Consider the following 21,122-nt stretch of genomic DNA (forward strand, 5'->3'; position numbering starts at 1 on the left):
ATCTTACTCTATATACTGCAACATGACAGTGTTACAGTTAGACATATGTGCTTTTGCTACTGTGACGTTATATGGCATTCATATTCTATACCTGGCTTACTATCAAAATGTGGAACGGCACTTATGAGAAACTGGGATGGCCAAATGCATGTTTTCCAGTTTCCGTTATGCCAGTCTGGAAATGTTTGAATCCTCATTAATGAATGGTTGTGTGCACTGTTAATGTGGGATTGATGTTCTGATAGCAGATCACACTACAATATGGATCGGGAAATTTACCCTTTTCTTCACTGTATTGCAATCTTGGAGTTGGACTATATAATATTCAGGGGGTGTGGGGGTACAGGGGGCTTGCCCCACTGCAATAATGTTACTGGTAACATGAAATTTCGACATTGGAACTTCCAGTGATCAAATGCCAATTCTGTGGTTACCTTTTCCAACATTTTGGTAATTCTACATTATAAAATTTGCATAATTAATTCAATCAAAAAGTGGAAAACTGTTTTGATTTTCCACATTTTGATAGTAAACCCTATGCCTACACAGGTGTAATGTACATATTAGGCCCAGTGTACTGCTGTGTGTTTGGCTGCTGGTTCTTTATGGTCGTTGTGTGATCTTTGGAATAGCTCTTCATTACACTACCAGTTGGGATACCATTCACGAAACCCCACACATCCTCCTTTATCCTCTGGCCACATGGCATCCTTTCTACAGTGAAGTGAAGCATGTCTTCATGTCAAATATGCATACACACATCATGAAGCAGAGTCCTTCCATGAGTCTATACAAGACATCCCCAGACCACTGCATGTGTGATAGCTAATTCTGACATGGTGTAGTGCACGTCACATATGGACAGTGGCAGAATCTAATGCAATCCAACAAATACACACATACACACAATAGTCTTACTATCTTCCATAATATACATATAGACATATTTACATTCATTTTATAATAATAAATAGGATTTCATGTGATATTGGACATCAGACTAATAGAGTCTATGACACTATGATCACCTGATATGTCAATGTTACTGCCATTGGATGTATAGTATGGCTACAAGAGGGTATTACAATCTGTTATGTGAGCTAATGTATTGATGGCAATTGCTGCTATTACATTGCATGTTCCTTCTATAACAACTGTAGTAATATACCCTCTGAGAATTGTTGACATAGGTTCATAGTTTCATAGGAGGTTACTAGGCTAACAGTCCTATAGCCCTTACAAGCTTAGCCATGTTTATCACAAGCAGCACCAATTGTCCTTATTAGGTGGACATAATTCACAGAGTGATTATATGGTAAAAAACAACTACCCCTGTCCATGAGCGACATGGGAACCACCCCCAGGGTGAATTTGCAGTCTCCCATCCATTTGTCTATGCTGCACTTGAATAGGGTCAGTGAGGAGTTCTGCTTCACATGATTTGGAAGTTTATTCCAGAGGAGTAACAGTCTCTGGGAGATATATCTGTCTCTGAAACATGTTTTGTTAATGTCACATGCTAGATTAAGATCCCTACATCAAGTGACTATTGTGCCAGTAGATTTGCAGATGTGCAGCATTTCCATCAGTGCAGGGTCAGTGCCTGCCCTGTAGGCCTGGCACAAGTCATGTGTCAGAAGCCAGTATGATACAGAGTGCAGTGACAGGGCTTTCAGTCTATCCACATACATCAGGGCATGGTTTGGATTCCTTGTATTTCTTAGGAGGCAAGAGTCTTTGCCAGTATCTGACAGCCTAGAGGGCACACTTGCAGACCATCTCTGGCAAAGCAATGTGGCATGTCAGCCATCTCATTCCAGGCTGAGTAATACTGGAACCCCCTGGATTGATACCAGAAGCTAAGCCAATTTTTGATATCACTCATTTCTTGTTTATTTTGTGGCATCAAATAAAGTGATCACTTCCTCACCTATATACTCAGGTAAAAAATATGATATCCCTCAACTACCTACCTTCAAAACTATAAGGAGCAATAAGAACTTTAATCAAAATAAATTCCAAAATGAACTTAAGTCATGTGACTGGTCTGTTTTAAAACTACTTCCAGTAGATGAAGCAGTTTCGTACTTTAACTCTACATTTCTTGCTATCCTTGGTCACCACACTCCTACTCATACCATCAGAATCAATAAAAAAGTAGCACCATGGCTGTGAAAAGATACCAGACAAAAAATCTTATGTAGAAATAAAGCTTGGGCCTCTTGGAGAACCAATAAATCCCTAAAGGTCCAACTTATATATAAACATCTACGAAATGATACAAAGACGTCCATTATGCTAGACAAAAAAACTATCACTGTCATCTGCAACAGAAACACCAAAATCATCCACAAAAATTTTGGTCTAGTATAAACAACCTTCTCCACAGAGGACATTTGTCTAGCCCTTTCGCTCGTCTACCCTCCAAAAACCTCGGGCAAATGTTGCTAACACCTTTAACACTTTTTTTTACAGAAACTATTCAATCCCTTGCCACCAAACTAGCCTTCAGTAACCCAAGTCTTACCAACCCCACACCCAATACTCATCTCCTCTTCAACTCTCAACCAGTACCAACATCTCTTATCAGGTCACTAATGAAGAAAATGAAACCCAACATGCTATCAGCAGACCTCCTCCCTGCAGAGTATCTTCAAAAAGCTGTAGATGAAGTAGCATATCCCATTTCAATACTAATCAACAGAACTATTGTTGAAGCTTATATCTCCTCCATCTGGAAGATTTCCCATGTTATTCCTCTCCATAAAGGGGGTAGTTCCACTGAACTTTTAAATTACAGGCCTATAGCCATCCTGTCACCCATGGCTAAAATTATGGAAAAATGTATCCATAAACAAGTCCTACCCTATCTCAATCAGAACAATCTCGTAGCCCCCTCCCAGCATGGATTTAGACCATACCATAGTACAACCTCAGCCCTTCTTTCCTTCCTTCTCTCTTACAATAAATCAAAACAATAACAAGCTTCCCTCTGCCCTCTTTCTAGACCTATCCAAGGCGTTCGACATGGTAAATCACCAGCTCTTCTTATGGACACTAAAAACACTCTCCATTGATAACCAGGCAATTTGCTGGTTTCAATCCTATCTAAGTGGCAGACAAGAAGATGTACTATGGAAGAATAACTTGTCCTCCCTATTACCAATCACCCTTGGAGGCCCTCAATGGTCTATATTAGGTCCCCTCCTATTCTCCATCTTCATTAATGATCTGTATACAGTCATCCAAATGCAACTTGTATTTAGTATGCGGCTGACTCTACTCTGTTCTGCTACCTTCCTGACAGGCTTACAGATTCTATCTCAAAACACCTTTAACAAAGTAGAAAACTGGCTCACTGATCAGTGTCTCCTTTTAAATCCAAATAAAGCAAAGTTGTTACTCTTCACCCCCACTTGTAAGGTCCCTTTGTCATCATTTACCATAAAATCTAACAATGGCACCATAATTTCCCCAGAACCAAGTACTAAACTATTAGGTATAATAATCAACAATAATCTTAAGTTTGATGCTCACATCGACCAAACTATTAAAATAGTTAATAAAAATCTCAGCTCTTTATATAAGATTAAACCATTCCTAATCCCATCTGTTAGGACTGTGATTGCCCGTACAGATTTGCTATCAACCCTTCTTTATGCCTCTCCTATTTTCATGAACCTAAGCAAATCTGTCCTCAATAAACTCACTAGCTGTTATAATAATATTGCCAGATTCGCCGCAGGTTCAGCATATAGAACATATCATTGTCTTAACCTTGAATCGCTAGGCTGGCTAGAACTACCCTGCCAACTTCAGTATAACCAATTAATAGTTGCTCACGAAGTTCTCTACCAACCAGAAAGCACGCCCATACTCAAAAATATTATCATCCCCTACAGTAACCTAAAAACACTCCGCTCTTCCAACAGAATGCTAGTACAAACTGTTAAATCCAACAACTTAGCTGGTGAATCATTATTTACCAACTCTGTTGGCAAAACATGGAACTCACTTCCTGTTGAACTTCCTGCAATTCCTTCCTTAACTAAATTTAAAATATCTCTTAAAAAACACCTAAAAATGCATTGGTTATGCCCCTGTACAAACCCTGACTAACCCCTTCTCAATTACTACATATCACTGATAACCTAGGCTATATGCAGAAACTTTCACTATCATAACTCTGACACATCAGCTGTTTTAGAAGACTGATTTCATGTCTCCTATGTATTACAATGTATGACTGAATTATATGATAACTTGCACAACTATGTACTACTAAAAATGAATGTGTTCTCGCATATTAGTTAATAATTTTAAAGTTTTCCTGTATGTATTCCAGCATATCTGGAATATGTATGCATGTATGTCTTCATGTATAAAAGTCTAGAACTGCAAAGTTTCACTGAATGTCTGTATGTCTGGAGCTTTTCTCCCGGGCCTCTGCTGAAAATGGATCTATATCAAGTCAGAATTTCCTGGTTAACAAATGTAAAGTAAATAAATCATCTTGGGTGATGGTACATGCTACATATACATTCACTGTGTAGTCCATACTGTGTCATGTTATGTGATTATTGTTCATGCTTCAGCTGTCTTCATTGACATGCCCTCATCTACAGTACATTACCATGTTTAACCTGTCTGCTTTTTCTGTGTTCATTCCTACAAGTCATCTGTGTGTCTCTATTCAATACACACACTTCCACTGACTGTTTATTTATAATGCAGTCTATGTGCCCTTACTGATCATTTACACAGCCTTTTGTTCAGAATGCCTGAAACAGGTGCCCGTCATACTCTGCACTGTATACACTGTCATGTAATGTGTTGGAAATATATACATTGCTGGATTAATAACACTGGCAATCACTGTGGCATTTTGCGCTAGCGTTGCCACCCCTCCGTTTTTTTACCGGACTATCCGAAAATCAAACTGATTCTCCGGTAGTTTGGAAAACATTGTACAAACTCCGGTATTCTGCTTCAAAAAGGAAACAGACTATCGAAGTTTGTAAATCGGCTGATTTACTATGCTTTTTTTACAGAAAAGCATAGTAAATCAACCGAAAGCAGGCAGCAGGAATGAAAAAAGAGGGCATTCCCTGCAGAGTGATGTCATTGTAACATCAGAAAAGGGGCGGAATGTGGGCAGGGAAGGGGTGGGGTGGGCGAGGTTACTGGTGACGTGAGGAGTGTGGCTTTACTCTGGTTTTCACCACGAAGGAAGGTGGTAACCCTATTTTGCGCAAACACTCTGACATACTTTGCCTGCTGGTAAACATATTTACATGTCTGCTGCTGTCCATGTTGCTTTACATGGTTTTCTGGCCAGCAACACTGTTGCTAGCCATGAAGCCACATTTGTTTACTTATGTATTTATTTATTTACATTTAGTACCCAGGAAGTCCACTGGGGCAGAGACCCATTTTCATTGGAGGCCTAGGGAAAAAAGCTCCAAATACATTTAGAAAAATTTGTATAACATGGTATTAAACAGTATTAATAAAGTATAGAGCTAGATTTAACATTAATGTGAAAAAGCATTTATACAAGACATCACAGCATTTAATTCAAAACATTCATTTCCAATGGGTTTTTATAGTCATAAAGTAAAACAAATAACAATAAAAGTGTAATTTCTCTATGAAGCTAGTAATGCAGTCAAATGACAAGAAGTGGGATAAATATCTAGAGCAAAACAAAAACATAGGGGTAGTTAAAAGAGGTGGAAGGATGTTAAGAAGTACTAGTTAGTAGTGACTAGTGAGAGTAACTTATTTAAGGTGGCTTAGGCAAGTGGTTGCAGGAATACATTTGATTATTGAGGTAATGAGACTTAAGTGAAATTTTGAATGCTTTTATTGAAGTTATTTGGGTCATAAAGGAGAGCAGAGCATTCCAAAGTTTGGTAGTGGTGAAGGAATAAAGCCTTTGTCCAGCCCGTTTGTTGGGTTTTGAAATGCTTAGGAGATGTTTATTTGAAGACCTAAGGTTTTGGTTTGGAGTGTATGTTTGTAGCATAGGCTAAAGTGAGGGGTAGTAATTAGGGTTATATAGTAATCTGTTTGTGAGAGTTAGTTGGGGATACTGTACATAGTGGGAAAATTCAAGCCAGTTTTAAGGTTTTTATGGCTTGTCAATGTGGGTCCAAGTTGGCATGTTGGTAGCAAATTTTGCTGTTTTGTAGTAATAAGATTGTAATTTATTCCTGAGAGATGCATGTAGGTTAGGGAAAATAGGGCTACCATAGAGGAGAGAAGGGAGAAGTAGACTGCTGGCCAGTTTTGACTTGGTGGGTGTATCCAAATAAAGTTTATGTCTATAGAGCTTACCAAGTTTAAAATGCTTTTTTAATTGTGTTGTGAACATGGTTTTCAAAGGAGAGTTTGTCATCAGTTATGATGCCTAGAAGTTTTGATGTTTTTACTAGTTCAATTTCAGTATTGTTTTATGAGAAAATCTTAAAAGTCCTGTGTTAGAGGTTTGGAAGAAAATATTAAGAGTTGTGAATTCTTTGGATTAAGTAGAAGCTGTGCATTATTTAGCCAGGATTTGATAGATGTAAAGGCTTTTTGTGTTAAGTTTTGGAGATCTAACAGGTTGTGAGCAGAAGTGATTATCGTACAATCATCAATGTATTGAATGAGAGTACTGTGATGGGATGCTTTATGGAGATTGTTGATGAATATATTAAAACGTAGTGGTCCCAAAATGGACCCCTGGGGAACTCCAGTTTTATTTGTGAGATATTTGGATTGAGTGTTTTGCCATTTGACAGATTGTTTCCTGTCATAGAGGTAGTTAGAAAACCAAGCCAGTGTGTGTGGAGAACAGTTTAAGAATTCAAGTGGTAATAATAGTTTAGGGTGTGATACTGAATCAAAAGCCTTAGATAGGTTCAGTAAGATAACTGAGGTTAATAGTCCAGCATCCAAGGCTTTGTTAACAGTGCCAGTAAAGGAAAGTAAGGCTGTTGTTATGCTGTGTGCTGGGTGAAAACCATGTTGGGTGGGAGCAAGTAAGTTATTATTTGAGAGATGTTTTAGCAATTGAGCATGTATACACTTTTCTAGGATTGTAGATAGAGGAGAGAGTCTGGAGATGTTCCGGTATTTTGAGAGGTCATTGGTGTTGCCACCTTTATGTAAGGGAGTTATAATGGAGTTTTTCCAGAGTTGTGAAACATGTGATTCAGAGATAAATTGGTTGATAAGAATGCTGACAGGGTATGCTATAGCATCAGCAGCAAGTTTTAGGTATTCTGCTGGTAGTCTATCTAGGGAGGTGGGCACTAGTTGTGTAGAAAAAGTTGGAGTGGATTGAATATTATATGAGTTGTCATTCTCAAAGGGGTTGCTTTCTAAACTATTTGAGGTATTATTATGTTTTATGTGTTTGAGGTATTATTACATTTAAACATGGTGCACAACATGAATATGTAATTAGCACGCAAACATATAAACTCCAATAAATCTACATGGAGTTTACTGAATCCACACCTGTAAGTAATATAGTACAATAGGTACAATAACATTTAAATAAAAAAAGAAGGTAGTGAAAAAACATGGAAAGTAAAAAAGTTGACAGAAAAATAGAATAACAAGTTGGAAAATGAGATTTCTTTAAATGAGGTAGATAAGGTACCAGGACAAGTAAATATAGCTTTGGCTGCAGCCGTAGATGTAATAGGGTATGAAATATATAAGAAATTTAAGGGATTAGCAAAAAAAATGAATAGTTAAATGAAGGTTTTATGTATAACAAATTATGTAATGGAATACTTCAATTCCTTTGGAAGAAAGAAGAGAAGGGATTTAAAAAATTGGAGACCAATAGTACTGAATAATAATAATTATAAAATCTTTATGAAATTAATACAACAGAGATTGGAAATTAAAATGGAAAATATTATGGAAGATAGCATGTGCAGTATAAAGGGGAAGGGCTGACAATTATTAATGATAGAGAAATTGTGGATAACATTGTGAGCAGAAAAGAAGAAGCAAAGCTCATGATAGGAGACTTTAATAAAGCATTTGATACAATTGGACATGAAATCTTATGGGTAATCAATAATAAAAAAATATATTATAAGTGTGAAGGCAGCCAGCCTAGCCAGATAGAATTGTGCAGATAATTATGTCATTTGTAAATATGAATGCAAACTACAGGCTTGTTGTCTTAAATGTAAAGAAATACTGTTACATGTGGAACTGGAAATAAATGTGACAACAGTGCACTCTACTGACCAAAGTAAAACATGTGGTGACCCTTTGATGTAGACAGTGGTGCTGAGGGGTCTAGATGAAGAAATTCTTTCTATTGTTTTAACCAAGAGTTAAATTGCTAGATTTAAACATGCAAATGTATTTTTATTGCTCTGTTCCTGACCAGCTGCAAGATAACAAAAGGGAGATGTTAAAAATGTAAATGTAGTTAATGTGTAGCCTGGGAACACCAGGAAAGTGTAAAAAGATGATGTAATGTTTATCAGAACTGCAATAGCAATTTAAACAGAGAGAATCAGAAGGCATTAAGCATTTTTTCTTGATCATCCAACTCACAGCACTGCCTCTTGCTCACATGTAAGTTATCTTAGACTTGTGTTTCTTTTAGAGATAGCTAGAACTAGAAAGATTAGACTAAGTGTTTTTCTGTGATGTTAGAACTGTACTACTGAATTATTTTAAGTATTTGCATGTGCTCTCTGAAATTTTGACTAGCACTGTATAGTAGAAATTATTGTCTTGTGGTTTTAATTGTTTATTATTAAATATTTTAAAACTTTTTAACTGTGGCTGATTTGTGTAGAGATAAGTTAAGCTCTAGAGTAAATTACATGTATATAAGGATCCTGCACCAAGTCACTCTAATAAGCCTTGAGACTGTTTAGTTATACTACTAATTGGATAATAATATTGCACAGTAATAATTGGACACCCTTTTATGGGCTTTTGAGTAGCTGATAATTATTAGCTGGGTGGTGGCAAGGTACTACCATACAGTCTGGGTAAAAGGGGCACAGCTGGAGAACCTGTGCCAGCCTTCCCCAGAAGTGGCTGTGCAGTTGTATAAACTCTTATCTCAAAGTGTGTGTGTGTCAGCTACTTGGGCAGGGACATGAAGCACTGGTAGGACAGAGAGGGTGCTGGAGATTTTAGCTTGCCCAGCTAGGCTGAGATCTGGACCCTATAGCTGTGCCAGTGGGGAGTCTTACTGGGGACCTGGAGAGCAAGGGAGCAACCAGCCCTGGACTGACTGTGATCTCTGTGTGCTCTTAAGGGAAATTGCACTTTACTGTGTGTATTTGTTATCCTTTCCTCATATATGAGATGCCTTCTCTGGCATTAGCGGTGAGGATTGAGGCTCCTTGATTGCTGGGCCCGGGCACAGGCATTACAATAAGCATGAAATTTAGGAAATTATGTATGTCAACATATAGCAATAATAAAATAAAATACTTGCAAATGGCTGGTTAAGCCAAGAGGTACATATGAAGAGTGGTGCAAGACAAGCATGTCCAATGAGTTGTATACTCTTTGCATTAGTTATGCATGTGATAATATGTGAAATAAATAAAAAAAATGGAGGGGGCAGGGTATGTAACAGCTGAAGGGTTACAAATTCCAGTTTCAGTTAATAACTGCAAAAACAAAATTTGGATAAAAGAAGTAATAATTTGTAGTGTCTACAGATGATAAGGATGGCTTTAAATAAAAAGAAAAGTATAGGTTTAGGTGATGTAGTAAAGATCAGGGATATATATTTTACAATGAAAGAAATTTCTGTTTTAGGTATAAATTTTGGGACTAAAGATATAAGTAGAATTCAATGGGAAAAAGAGAATAAATAAATCAAACATATTTTCTAGAGAACATATAAATTATCATTCAGAAAAAAGGCGTATTTGATAAAATTCAGTACTGATGAGAAAAATAGCATACTTAGCAAATGCATTTATGTTGCCAACAGTATTTGAAAAGGAATTGTTGCATATATTTTTCATTTATATGTAGTCCTAGATTAAACACAGTAAAAGAGGAGTTTTATGTGTAAATATGTGCTGTTTCATTAAATTTGAACAAAGTGTTAAAGTGGATAAATGAAAAAGATGCTTGATTAGTAGTAAAACTGTATAAACATAAGAATGATAATTTTGGGTTATAGTAAAATAGCATAAAAGAGAAAAATGGTGTACAAATAAAGAAATAAAATACTACAAAGAAAAAAATATTTTTGTGGAAAATAAAACTTGATATAGAAAAAGATAGAACAGTATGGTATAAAAATGTAATAATAAAACATTACAATGTAAAACCATGGGAAAATCTAATATATGAAAAAATTAAAGCTATAAAAATAAGAAGCAAATGGTATAATCAGTAAAAAGAAATATGCCATATAAAAAGAAGAGTGTCAAGAAGAAGAAACTATTTTTTAAATGTAAAAGAGTAAAAAAAAGTTTAGGGGAAAACTATGTAAAGAAGATTTTTTAAGATATAAAAGAAGTGGATAAAATAAACATGGATATGATTAAATATGGCTATTGTAAGAGCAGACATAAAGAATATGTTAAAAAATAGCTAAAAAGTTATTTTATGTTGCATGGGTTATATGAAATAAAAAAAAATAAATTAAATTATGTTTAATGGTAAATGGATTTTAGCAACAATATTCAGTAAAATCAGATGGTGGTTATGGAAAAAATGAGTAGGGATCTAATAGGGATGAAAATTTAGCATGATTGTAAAGGGAATTATAAATGTGTAAACAGATTTGTATATTTATATATTTTTACATATGTAAATATTTGTAAATATGTAGATGGTTTGTAAATAAAACAGCACTGATGAGAAAAATATACATGGAGATGGTAAGCAAAAACAAGTTAAGAAACACAAATGAAGTGAAGAATCCTGAGGTAAGAAACAAAATAAACATACTGTAACAGCATTAAGACAAAAGAAAAAATGGACAGATAAAAGGTAAGGTACAATGTTATTTTTCCTATGGGGTTAAACCAGAGGATGTAAGAGCATTCATTTACATTAGCAAAGAGGCATTTTGTGACATTATATTTGAAAATGCAACTATAATGGAGAAAAGTTTAGGGGAGTATGAAAAAGAGAAGACTGTTCCCCCTGGAACTTGTATGTATTTAAAGTATTTAATAGGGAGACTAAAAAAGATTTGAATTCAATTCAGAATCAGGAGGAAAAAGAGATGTTATGGACATTACTAAAGTCTATAATAATAGAGGACAATGGACTGGGAGCTGGCATTGCAATCTTGTTTTGAAAATGAAAAAAAACAATGCTATCGTTCACATTCCAAGTATTATAAATATTGAAGGGGATAAAGGCATTGTAAAGTATTGGCATCAACCTAAGATATTCTTTTTTTTTTTTTTTTGTGGAAAATCAGATCACTTGATTATTAACTATGATAAGCAAAAATGTTATATTTGTGGAAAAAACAGACAATGAAAAATGTGAAATAAAATGTTATAGATGTAATAAAAACAGTGCATTTATGGATGGATTTTAAAGAAGAAGAAAAGGAAATGGAAGGTGAAATTAGTGATGCATAGCAAGAATATATATTAGTATGGATGAAAGAAAATTTTGAAAATATTACAAAGGAGAAAGATAGAGAGCAGAGAGAGGAAGGTGAGGGAGGAATAAAAACTAAGGAGATGTAGAAGTATCAAAGTAAGTGATGCAGAAGATATCACATGGAGTAAAGTAAAAGAAAGAAAAAACTTGATAGGTAAAAGAGTAAGAAAGGAAAAGAAAATTTATAGGAATAAATATAAAACATGAAGGGGGAAAGGATGAATGAGAAGAATAGGAAAATTAAAACCTAGTATAAGTATTTTTCAAAAGCAAAGGGATAACCGTAGAACAGTAGTAGTAAATGTAATAATCTGAAAAGCTTAACAAGAATGTTAAGTATTATAGAATGGTATATAAAGCTTACTGCAATAGTACTACAGGATATAAGATGTTTGAATACAATAGAAAGATTACAGACTAAAAAATTATGGGGGATATTATGTGCAATTTAGGAAAATATATGTGTTCAGGAGTGGCAATGTTATTGAGAGAAACAGCAAAGATATTATATATTAAACCAGAGAATGTAAGTGCATTTATTCACATTAGCAAAGTTAATGGGAAGAATAACAATTCTGGATATAAGCTGGAAATAACATGTATATAGAATGATAGCAATTTATGCATATGTGAGTAGTAAAGAAAGAGAGAATATGTTTTAGAAAATGACGGATTATGCAGTTATAATCATGGACAGAATAATAGACTAACTGTAATTTAAGAAAGAAAAAAAGGAAATGATTTATTTAAAATGTTAAAGGCAATAAAGTGTGGTAAATTTAGTTTATGGAAATCTAATAGTCAGACTTATGGAAAAGGAGATCATAGAACAGAAGTACATTATTTTTTGATATCACAAAAGGTTGAAATAATTAAGCAAGCAGTGTTAGAAACAGGGTTTTCAGACCATTTGGCTAATTGTATAGAAATAAGAGTCAATGGAGGAATACATAATTGGTTCATAGGTTCATAGGTTGGTACTAGGCTATCGGCCCTAGGGCCTGTACAAGCCTAGCCATAACAATTCCCTAGATATTTCTTCCCACAATATTTACTTCCCTGGACCCCTGTCTAGCAGGGTGACTGATGTAATCCCTGGGGTGAATTTCTTATCTCCCATCCAATCATCAAGGTTCCTTTTGAAGAGGGCCAAGGAGGTGCACTGCTTGGCATGTATGGGTAGTCTATTTCAGAGTATGGGGAGTCTCTGGGTCAGGAACCTATCCCTCCAGTATGTTTTGTTCATTGTGATGACAAGGTTTAGATCCCTGGAGTGTGTGGCTCTGAGGGATTGGGATTTCTTTAAGTGGAGCATGTCCAACAGCTCAGAGTTTGACATGGCCTTGTATGTTAAGCAGAGATCACCTCTGAGTAGACGATATGCCACAGAGTATAGTTGGAGTTTTCTTAGATGGTCAGCATAAAGCATTTGCTTTAGGCCTGTGATTCTTTTAGTGAGGTATTGCTGCAGCCTTTCCAGCTGTTGCAGATGTCTTGTGAGGTACATACCAAATGGGGCTTTGTACTCTATAATGGGTCTAATGAGGGATAAGTACAGTGGGACAATGACCTCCTTTTTTCTGGATGAAAAGCCCATAGTGACGAGATGTGCCACATAGAAGGATTTCCTGACTGTTGTGGTGATGTGGGTATAGAAGGTGAGACCACTGTCCACCTGTGTCCCTAGGTCTCTCCTCACACTTTCAGTGTTTAGTGTACTGCCATCTATGTGGTCATTCATGGGTACATGTTTTTTTCCCAAAGGGGATAACAATACATTTCTTGGCATTAAGCTTGAGCCCATGGCTCTGGCACCAAGCATCTGTTTCTGTAAGGCCCTTTTCTAGAATATCCACATTTGGGGATTCAATAATGGCTCCCAGTTTGCAGTCATCTGCGAACTTTGTTAGCCAGAGTCCCTTAGTGTTGGCCTGTACTTCAGAGAAGTAAATGCTAAACAAGAGTGATCCCAGGACTGAATCCTGAGGCACTCCACTTGCCACTTGTCTGGAGCTGGATTTGGAGTCGGCCACTTTTACAGTCTGGGTTCTGTCAGTAAGCCAGTTGATAGGAAAATGAATAAAAAGAATAAATGAAAAGAAATGAGATGAGGAAGGGAAATTAATAATAAAATAATTTTAGAAAGATCATACTGGTATGCAGCATTTCTTTCAAAATTGGTAAGAATGGTGGATTCCTTTTCATAAAAATACAAGAAATGCTATTTGGAATAGGAGACAGAAAAAAGAAGAGAAGCTAAGAAAAACTATAGAAAGAAAAGTAGGGAAGTATTTATTAATCTTGAAAGAAATTATAGAAACTATTTTAGTAAAGAAAGAAGTTATATGACTTGAATCAAGAAAAAAATAAGCATTTGTTATATAATCAAATATATTTCTTACAAGAAAAAAAGGAAGAGGTTGCACCATATTTAAGTAAGTTAGTAAAAGAAGATTACACAATAATGACAGAGATAAAAGCTAGATTAGGTTTAATACACAGAATACAAGAAAAATAATGGGAATAATAGATTATGTATATGAGGGGCTTGTCGAGAGATGGACATTTAAAAAGAAGTTGTGGAAGGTAAAAAAGTTTTCAAAATGGGATAATAAAGAGTTAGTAAAAGAAATTGTTTTAGAAGAAATTGACAGAACACTTAAACAGTTAATGTGAAGTCAGTACTACATAGCCCACCTTATAAGTAAAGGTACTTCACCCAGGAACAAGAAGGGCATATCATGCATGAACTCTTCCCTTCTCAGATCCATTATGGAGTACAATGCCCCCTTCAGCATGTACCTTGCCAAGCACATGCAGCAGTTGGAGAGACCACAGAGGTTCCTGACCAGAAAAATCCAGGGTCTCAAACACCTATCCTATACAGATAGGCTAAAAGCCCTGTCCCTCTACTCAGTCTTGTACAGGCTGCTCAGAGGTGACCTGTATCAACCATACAAGGCTATCTCAGACTCAGCCTTGATGGAGTTGCTGCATATCCGTAAACCAACACACAAGGTCTTAACCTGGTCTCTGACATTGATAGAACTTGCTGGCAGGATAGATTTGTGTTCCAACAACTCCTCCATCTGTGGAATAGACTTCCTCTCCATGTCAAGCAGAGTACTTCACTAGCCCTCTTTAAGAGGAACCTGGATGACTGGATGCAAAACAGAAAATATACTCCTGGGATCCCACCTGTGTCCCTGCTGGACAGGGAAAACAGGTGCTGACTTTCTGGGAACATGGGCAAAATTCTTGGCTAGGCTTATAAGGGCCTCTGGGCCAATAGCTTAGTATCATCCTATGAACCTATGAACCTAGCAACAGGGCCTGATGGGATAGAATACTAAATGTATAAAGATTTGACAGAATGGCAAAATAAATGTTTTCTACGAGTAGTAAATGAATGGTAAAAGAAGGATTCAAGTAAAAAGATTTATGTAGAGGAGTAATTAAATTTATATGGAAGAAAGGGGATAGATATGTTATGGAAACCAGTGGTAATAAATAATGCAGACTATAAAATATTTATGAAAATAATTCAGAAAATACTGAAAGTTAAAATTAATAAGGTAATAGAGGATATAATATACAGTGTTAAGGTAGAGGAAGTCATGAGTTACTAATGATAATCAGTGAATTGGTAGATGATATGATAAATGGGAAGGAACAAGTAAAGATGCTATACCATATGAAAAACTACAGGATATATTTCAATCATATAGGTGAAAAGATGAAAAGTGTGTATATTACTCCATATAAAAAATACACCAAATGTTTTACTGAAGGGTATGGTAAGTAAGGATATAGCTATATAAAGTGGTATAAAACAAGATTGTCCATTAAGGAACATGATATTTATATTAGTAATGAATGTGTTAATAAGTTATATAAATCAAAAGATGAAGGATATATTCTACATAAAGAAGGTATAGAAATAGCTATAATGTTATCTAATGCAGATGATATTATAATTGTCAAGAAAGATGTAGAAGGAATGGATAACCTAAACAAACATACAAGAAATATTTTTTACAGAATGTAGATAATCAAGATAATGGCAGATATAATAAAGAAGAGAATTTTTATTGTACCCCAATAAGGAAACATTATGAAAGACAAGATAATAATGGTAACAGAGAAAATTTATATAATTTGGATGTGAATGGCTCTTTAGAATTTCCCCCACTGAGAAAGCTGGAAAGAATAAAAGGCATACCTGTGACCTATTACAATTACAACAGGGGAAGGGGACAACTACAGGACAGGTAGAAGGTAAAGAAATGGGAATACTAGGAAAGGGGTGGGGAAGAGCAGATAGTACGGAAGGATAATGTGTTTACATACAAGAACTATAATATTTTAACTATAGCAATATTAAGTTAAATGAAACTTATTTTCATTTGTTTATGAAGGGATTAAAATTTTTGCCTAATAAAAAATGGATTTGACTAAATTGTTAATATATCTTAAATTATTTATTAGGAAGAAAAACTTAGATCTTATATTCACAAATGACAAGGAAGAGAATAATAAAAGCTTTAGAAGAAATAGTACATGTTATCCTCCTGTAAACCCTCAATCAAAAAACTTTTAGTCAATGAGTGAATAGGAATTATGGAATACCCTCAGAAAGTTAAAGTTGGTCCTAACCTCCCCCTAGAAGAAAAGCAATTATTTTAAGTATTAAGTAAAAATAAGGATATTCGAGTAATGAGGCCAGAAAAAGGAGGAGGTATGGTAATAATGGATACCATAATATATATTGGAAAAATGCAAAAAATATTAGGTGGAGAATAAACTTACTATAGAGTCTCAAAAATGAAATAAATATTGCTTATTCCAAGATAGATTTTCCTCTCAAATAATTACTTTTTGAAAATATGATAGATGCCGACACCTTTAATTTTTTATTTACAAACAACCCTATTATACCATCAATTTTCAGAATTCCAAAAGTGCACAAAGGTTTTAATGCTCCTCCACTAAGGCCCACTGTAGCAGCAAATGGGTCCAAAACACATTCAATAGCTAAGTACATAGATTTAGAAATAAAAGCTTATTGGACAGGACAGAAGGAATTCTAAATGATTCCTGGAATTTTCTGAAATCCATTCAGAGTAAATTATACAATAAGGATTTAATATTTGTTACCGTTGATATAGTAGATCTATTTTTGGTTATTCCTCACAGTATAGATTTGGAATGGTTTGAGGAGGCAATGATTGATTTAGATAATTTTAGTTTTAGAGATTTCAGAGTAATTTTAGCATTATTAGAACTAGTGCTTAAAAACAATTGTATATATTTTGAGGGATAATTTTTTTAAACAAGAAAATGTTGTGCCCCAAGCTATGCTAATGTAGTACGAAATACATGGGAGAAAAAATTTGTATTTAATTCTCCATATGTTAAATGTTGAAACATGTACAGGAGATACATAGATGACATTTGCATCTTTTTGGTTGATACAGAACAAAAGTTTAAGGAATTCCTGAGGTATATTAATAAGACTACAGAGTTTTTTAGATTTATATATAATACTAATAAAGAGTTAGTTAACTATTTAGATGTGACAATAAAGAAAGTTTTTTTCTACTGAAGAGATTAAGTCTATGTATATAGAAAAAATACATTCTCTGATTTGTATTTATACTTCAGCAGCACACATCCTTACATCCTTACAAACAAAAAAGAAGTATTCTGAAGGGTCACTTTATTAGAATATCTATAATGGCTTCAAACAAAGTGGATTTTAGAAGAGAGTGTGAGAATTTATGAACAATGTTCATTGAAAGGAAATATCCAGCGACCCTTATAAAGGATGTAATAAACAAAGTAATGACAGGGAGAAAAGATCAATATAGTCCTCTTTTAGGTAAATCGGTTGCTTGTTTAAAAAAACAAAGGTGGTAGCATTGAAACGATATAAGAAAATAGTGAAATGCACAAAGGGCTTTTATTATGAAATTTAATAAAGAGGCAAACATTATTAAAAATATTAATTCCAAAAACTGGAATATGTTTGCCAATTTTTCTGACTTGGACAGGAATTTTAAACAATCACTAAAATTTGCATTTAGGAGTTGGAATATTACAGAATTATTTGGATAGGTACCAATATAAAGGAGAAGATAAGAATATAAGGAGAAAAGGTACCAATGGCTTTATATCAGTAATTCAGAAAGTATATACCTATCTATCTATCTATCTATCTATCTATCTATATATAAAATATATACTCACACACACACACACACACACACATATATATATATATATATATATATATATATATATATATATATATGTCCACTTTTAAATGCCAAAATGCCGTAATCTCGAGTTTTAAAATAATGAACCCAAAACATTGAGATTTCGGTATCTCGACATTTAAAAGTGGGAAAAAAAAGACAGACAGCTAAAATAAAGTGTTTGTAAGGGGGCAAGCCCCCATGCACCCCCACATCTCCCCTACTTAAATATACCAACTCAGAGATTGCGCTACAGTGAAGAGAATGGTAATGCTCCTGTTGCTTTTACTGTTCTCATCACTGTAGCATGATCTTGGAGTTGATATATTTAAGTAGGGGGTTTAGGGGGCACAGCCCCCCATGTGGGGGGGTGCAGAGGGGCTTGGCCCCTGCAAACACTTTGTTTTAGTTCATTTGTGTTTTTTTTTTTCACTTTTAAATGTCGAGATACCAAAATCTCTGTGTTTTGGGTTCGTTAATTTAAAACTCAAGATTTTGGCATTTCGGCATTTAAAAGTGGTCCCATATATATATATATATATATATATATATATATATATATATATATATATATATATATATAGTTCACCTTGAAAACATCGACATTCTAAAACATCGAAATTCATATGGTCAAGACCATATCATCAAGTGTTTAGAACATCGATGTTGTCAAGGGGAAGAAAAAGGTAAGTAAAAAAGGGAAAAAGCTAGTGTTTCTACGAGGCAGCAAGGAGCCCTGCACACTGTGTCTGTGAATGTGCCATTTCTGTGATGGCACTGCAGACAGGGTATAGGAAATCTCCCATTTAGCGCTTCTGCATATTGTGCTAAAACGGAGATTTCCCTTTACCCCACTGTAGTGCGATCTCAGAGTTGGTATATTAAAGTAGAAGGGGGTGTGGGGGCACAGCCTCCCACATGGAGGGTGCAGGGGGGCTTGCATACACTTGTCTTAAAAGTTTTTTTTTTTTTGTTTCACTTGAAAGCTTTGATGTTCCAAAATATTGATTATATGGTCTTGACCATATGACATTCGATGTTTTGGAATTTCGATGTTTTTATATATATATATATATATATATATATATATATATATATATATATATATACAGAGTAGAGATAGATATATTCAAGCTACTAGGTATACTAACTGTTACAGTAAGGGATTGGTATATTTGGTACAGTGTATACACTGCACAGCTTTTTATGTGGGAAGGACAGAAAGAGCACTCAAAAAGAGAATTTATGAACATCTTTATGACATTTGAAAAAAGATAGAAAGAATGCATTATATAAGCATACTTTAATATGTAGCAAAGCTAGTTTTGTATTCTTCGTGTTGGAAGCAATCCTGCAAGATGTTAGAGGCAGCTTATTTTAGAAGCCAATAAATATCTAGGGTTAAATGAGAATATTTCCCTGGTTCTAGTTTTAAACTTAGGTCTGCTAGATTATAAGAAAACATTAAAGTTTATGAAAGGATGTTTGGGCATGACATTATTTTTTCTCGTTTTAGCATAGTTGACCTATTTGAATGCGTTTTAGAGGTAGTTTTATTATGTATATTTGCATATTGTTATTTGCGTTTTAGAGGTAGTTTTATTATGTATATTTGCATATTGTTATTTTACAAACTTATTTTCCTACTGTTTATAATTTTATGTATGCAACATAGGTTTTTAGTAGCGATGTACAAAATGATCCATAGAGGGTGCTGGAAATATATTTTTTATAATTTTATAGTATAAATGTATACAATATGCAGATGACTCTACATTGGTATGCTCAGCCAATTCCCTTTCAGAACTCCAATCCCTGACCCAGAAAACATTTAACTTAGTAAAAAACTGGTTTTCTAGCAGACATCTTCTACTAAATGCTAATAAAGCCAAGCTATTGCTGTTCTCCCCAACCTGTTGTTCATCTCAGGTCACTTTCAGTATCACATCCAACAACAGTACCATGATATCCCCTGATAGCCACACCAAACTACTTGGGGTACTAATTGGCAACAATCTGAAATTTGACCTACATGTTAACCAAATAATTAAAAACGCCAGTAAAAAACTGGGCTGTCTCTACAGAAGCAAACTTTTCTTAACCCCTTTAGCCAAAACCAATACAACACACACCCACTTACTCTCTTCTCTCTTATATGCCTCCCCATTCTCACTAACCTTTCAAAAACCGAACTAAATAAGTTAACCGTCTGCTACAACCATATTGCTAGATTTGCTGTAGGATCTACCTATCATACACATCACTGTCAAAATCTAAAACTACTAAAATGGCTCGAGTTCCCCAATCTACTTCTCTATAATCAGCTTATTTTAGCCCATATAATACTTTACCAAACAGACAGAGTACCAGGAATACAACCCTTAGTTATCTCTCACACCAGTACCAGACCACTGAGATCTAATGACAAATTAATGTTAAAGACCTCTAAATCCTGTAATCATGCCGGTGATTCAGTATTCTCCAACTACATAGCAAAAACTTGGAACTCACTCCCTCCTGCCATAACCCTAGAACCCTCTCTATCAATGTTTAAAATTGCAGCAAAACATTATTACACCAACCACTGGTTATATACCTGCATTTGCCCTAGTTAATCTCCCTCAGCATACCTCTCTAAGCAGCTCCTTACTTATATATATATATATATATATATATATATATATATATTTTTCTTTTTCGTTTCTCTCCTTATTTCTACTGACATCTCTACCCGCATAATTTTTACTTCTTTTTCCTTACTTTCTAACTTAATGCAATTTTTCTCTTAATAGCTCTTGTTATGTTTGTATATATTCTTTAATATTTGCGCTGTTGGTATTATACTTATTAATTGTATTTGTTTAATACTGTATTTCTGGAGCTTTTCTCCTCGGGCCTCCACTGAAAATGGATATGTATCCAGTTGGACTTTCCCGGTTAACAAACGTAAAAAAAAAAAATAATAATAATAATAATAAACAGTATAATGTTATAGCATTTCCAGGTTTATGTATGCATTATATATTTATTGTTCAGTTATTCACATACACATCTGAATATACAGCTCTGTTAAGAGCATGTAGGAATAGTTTACAGTTTATTTAGCATTGCTAAAAATGTTAAATGAATGTATAATTATTTGTTTCATTTTAGGTAGTAATTAGTCAGCAGCTCTTGAGTGATAATTTGATTGTTAATTAAGAGCAATTTATTTTGAATTTACAGGATGATATATATTGAGTA

This window comes from Protopterus annectens, chromosome 2.part1 (genome assembly GCF_019279795.1).
Source record: "Protopterus annectens isolate FY-2018-M chromosome 2.part1, PAN1.0, whole genome shotgun sequence".
NCBI classification, from domain to species: Eukaryota; Metazoa; Chordata; order Ceratodontiformes; family Protopteridae; genus Protopterus; species Protopterus annectens.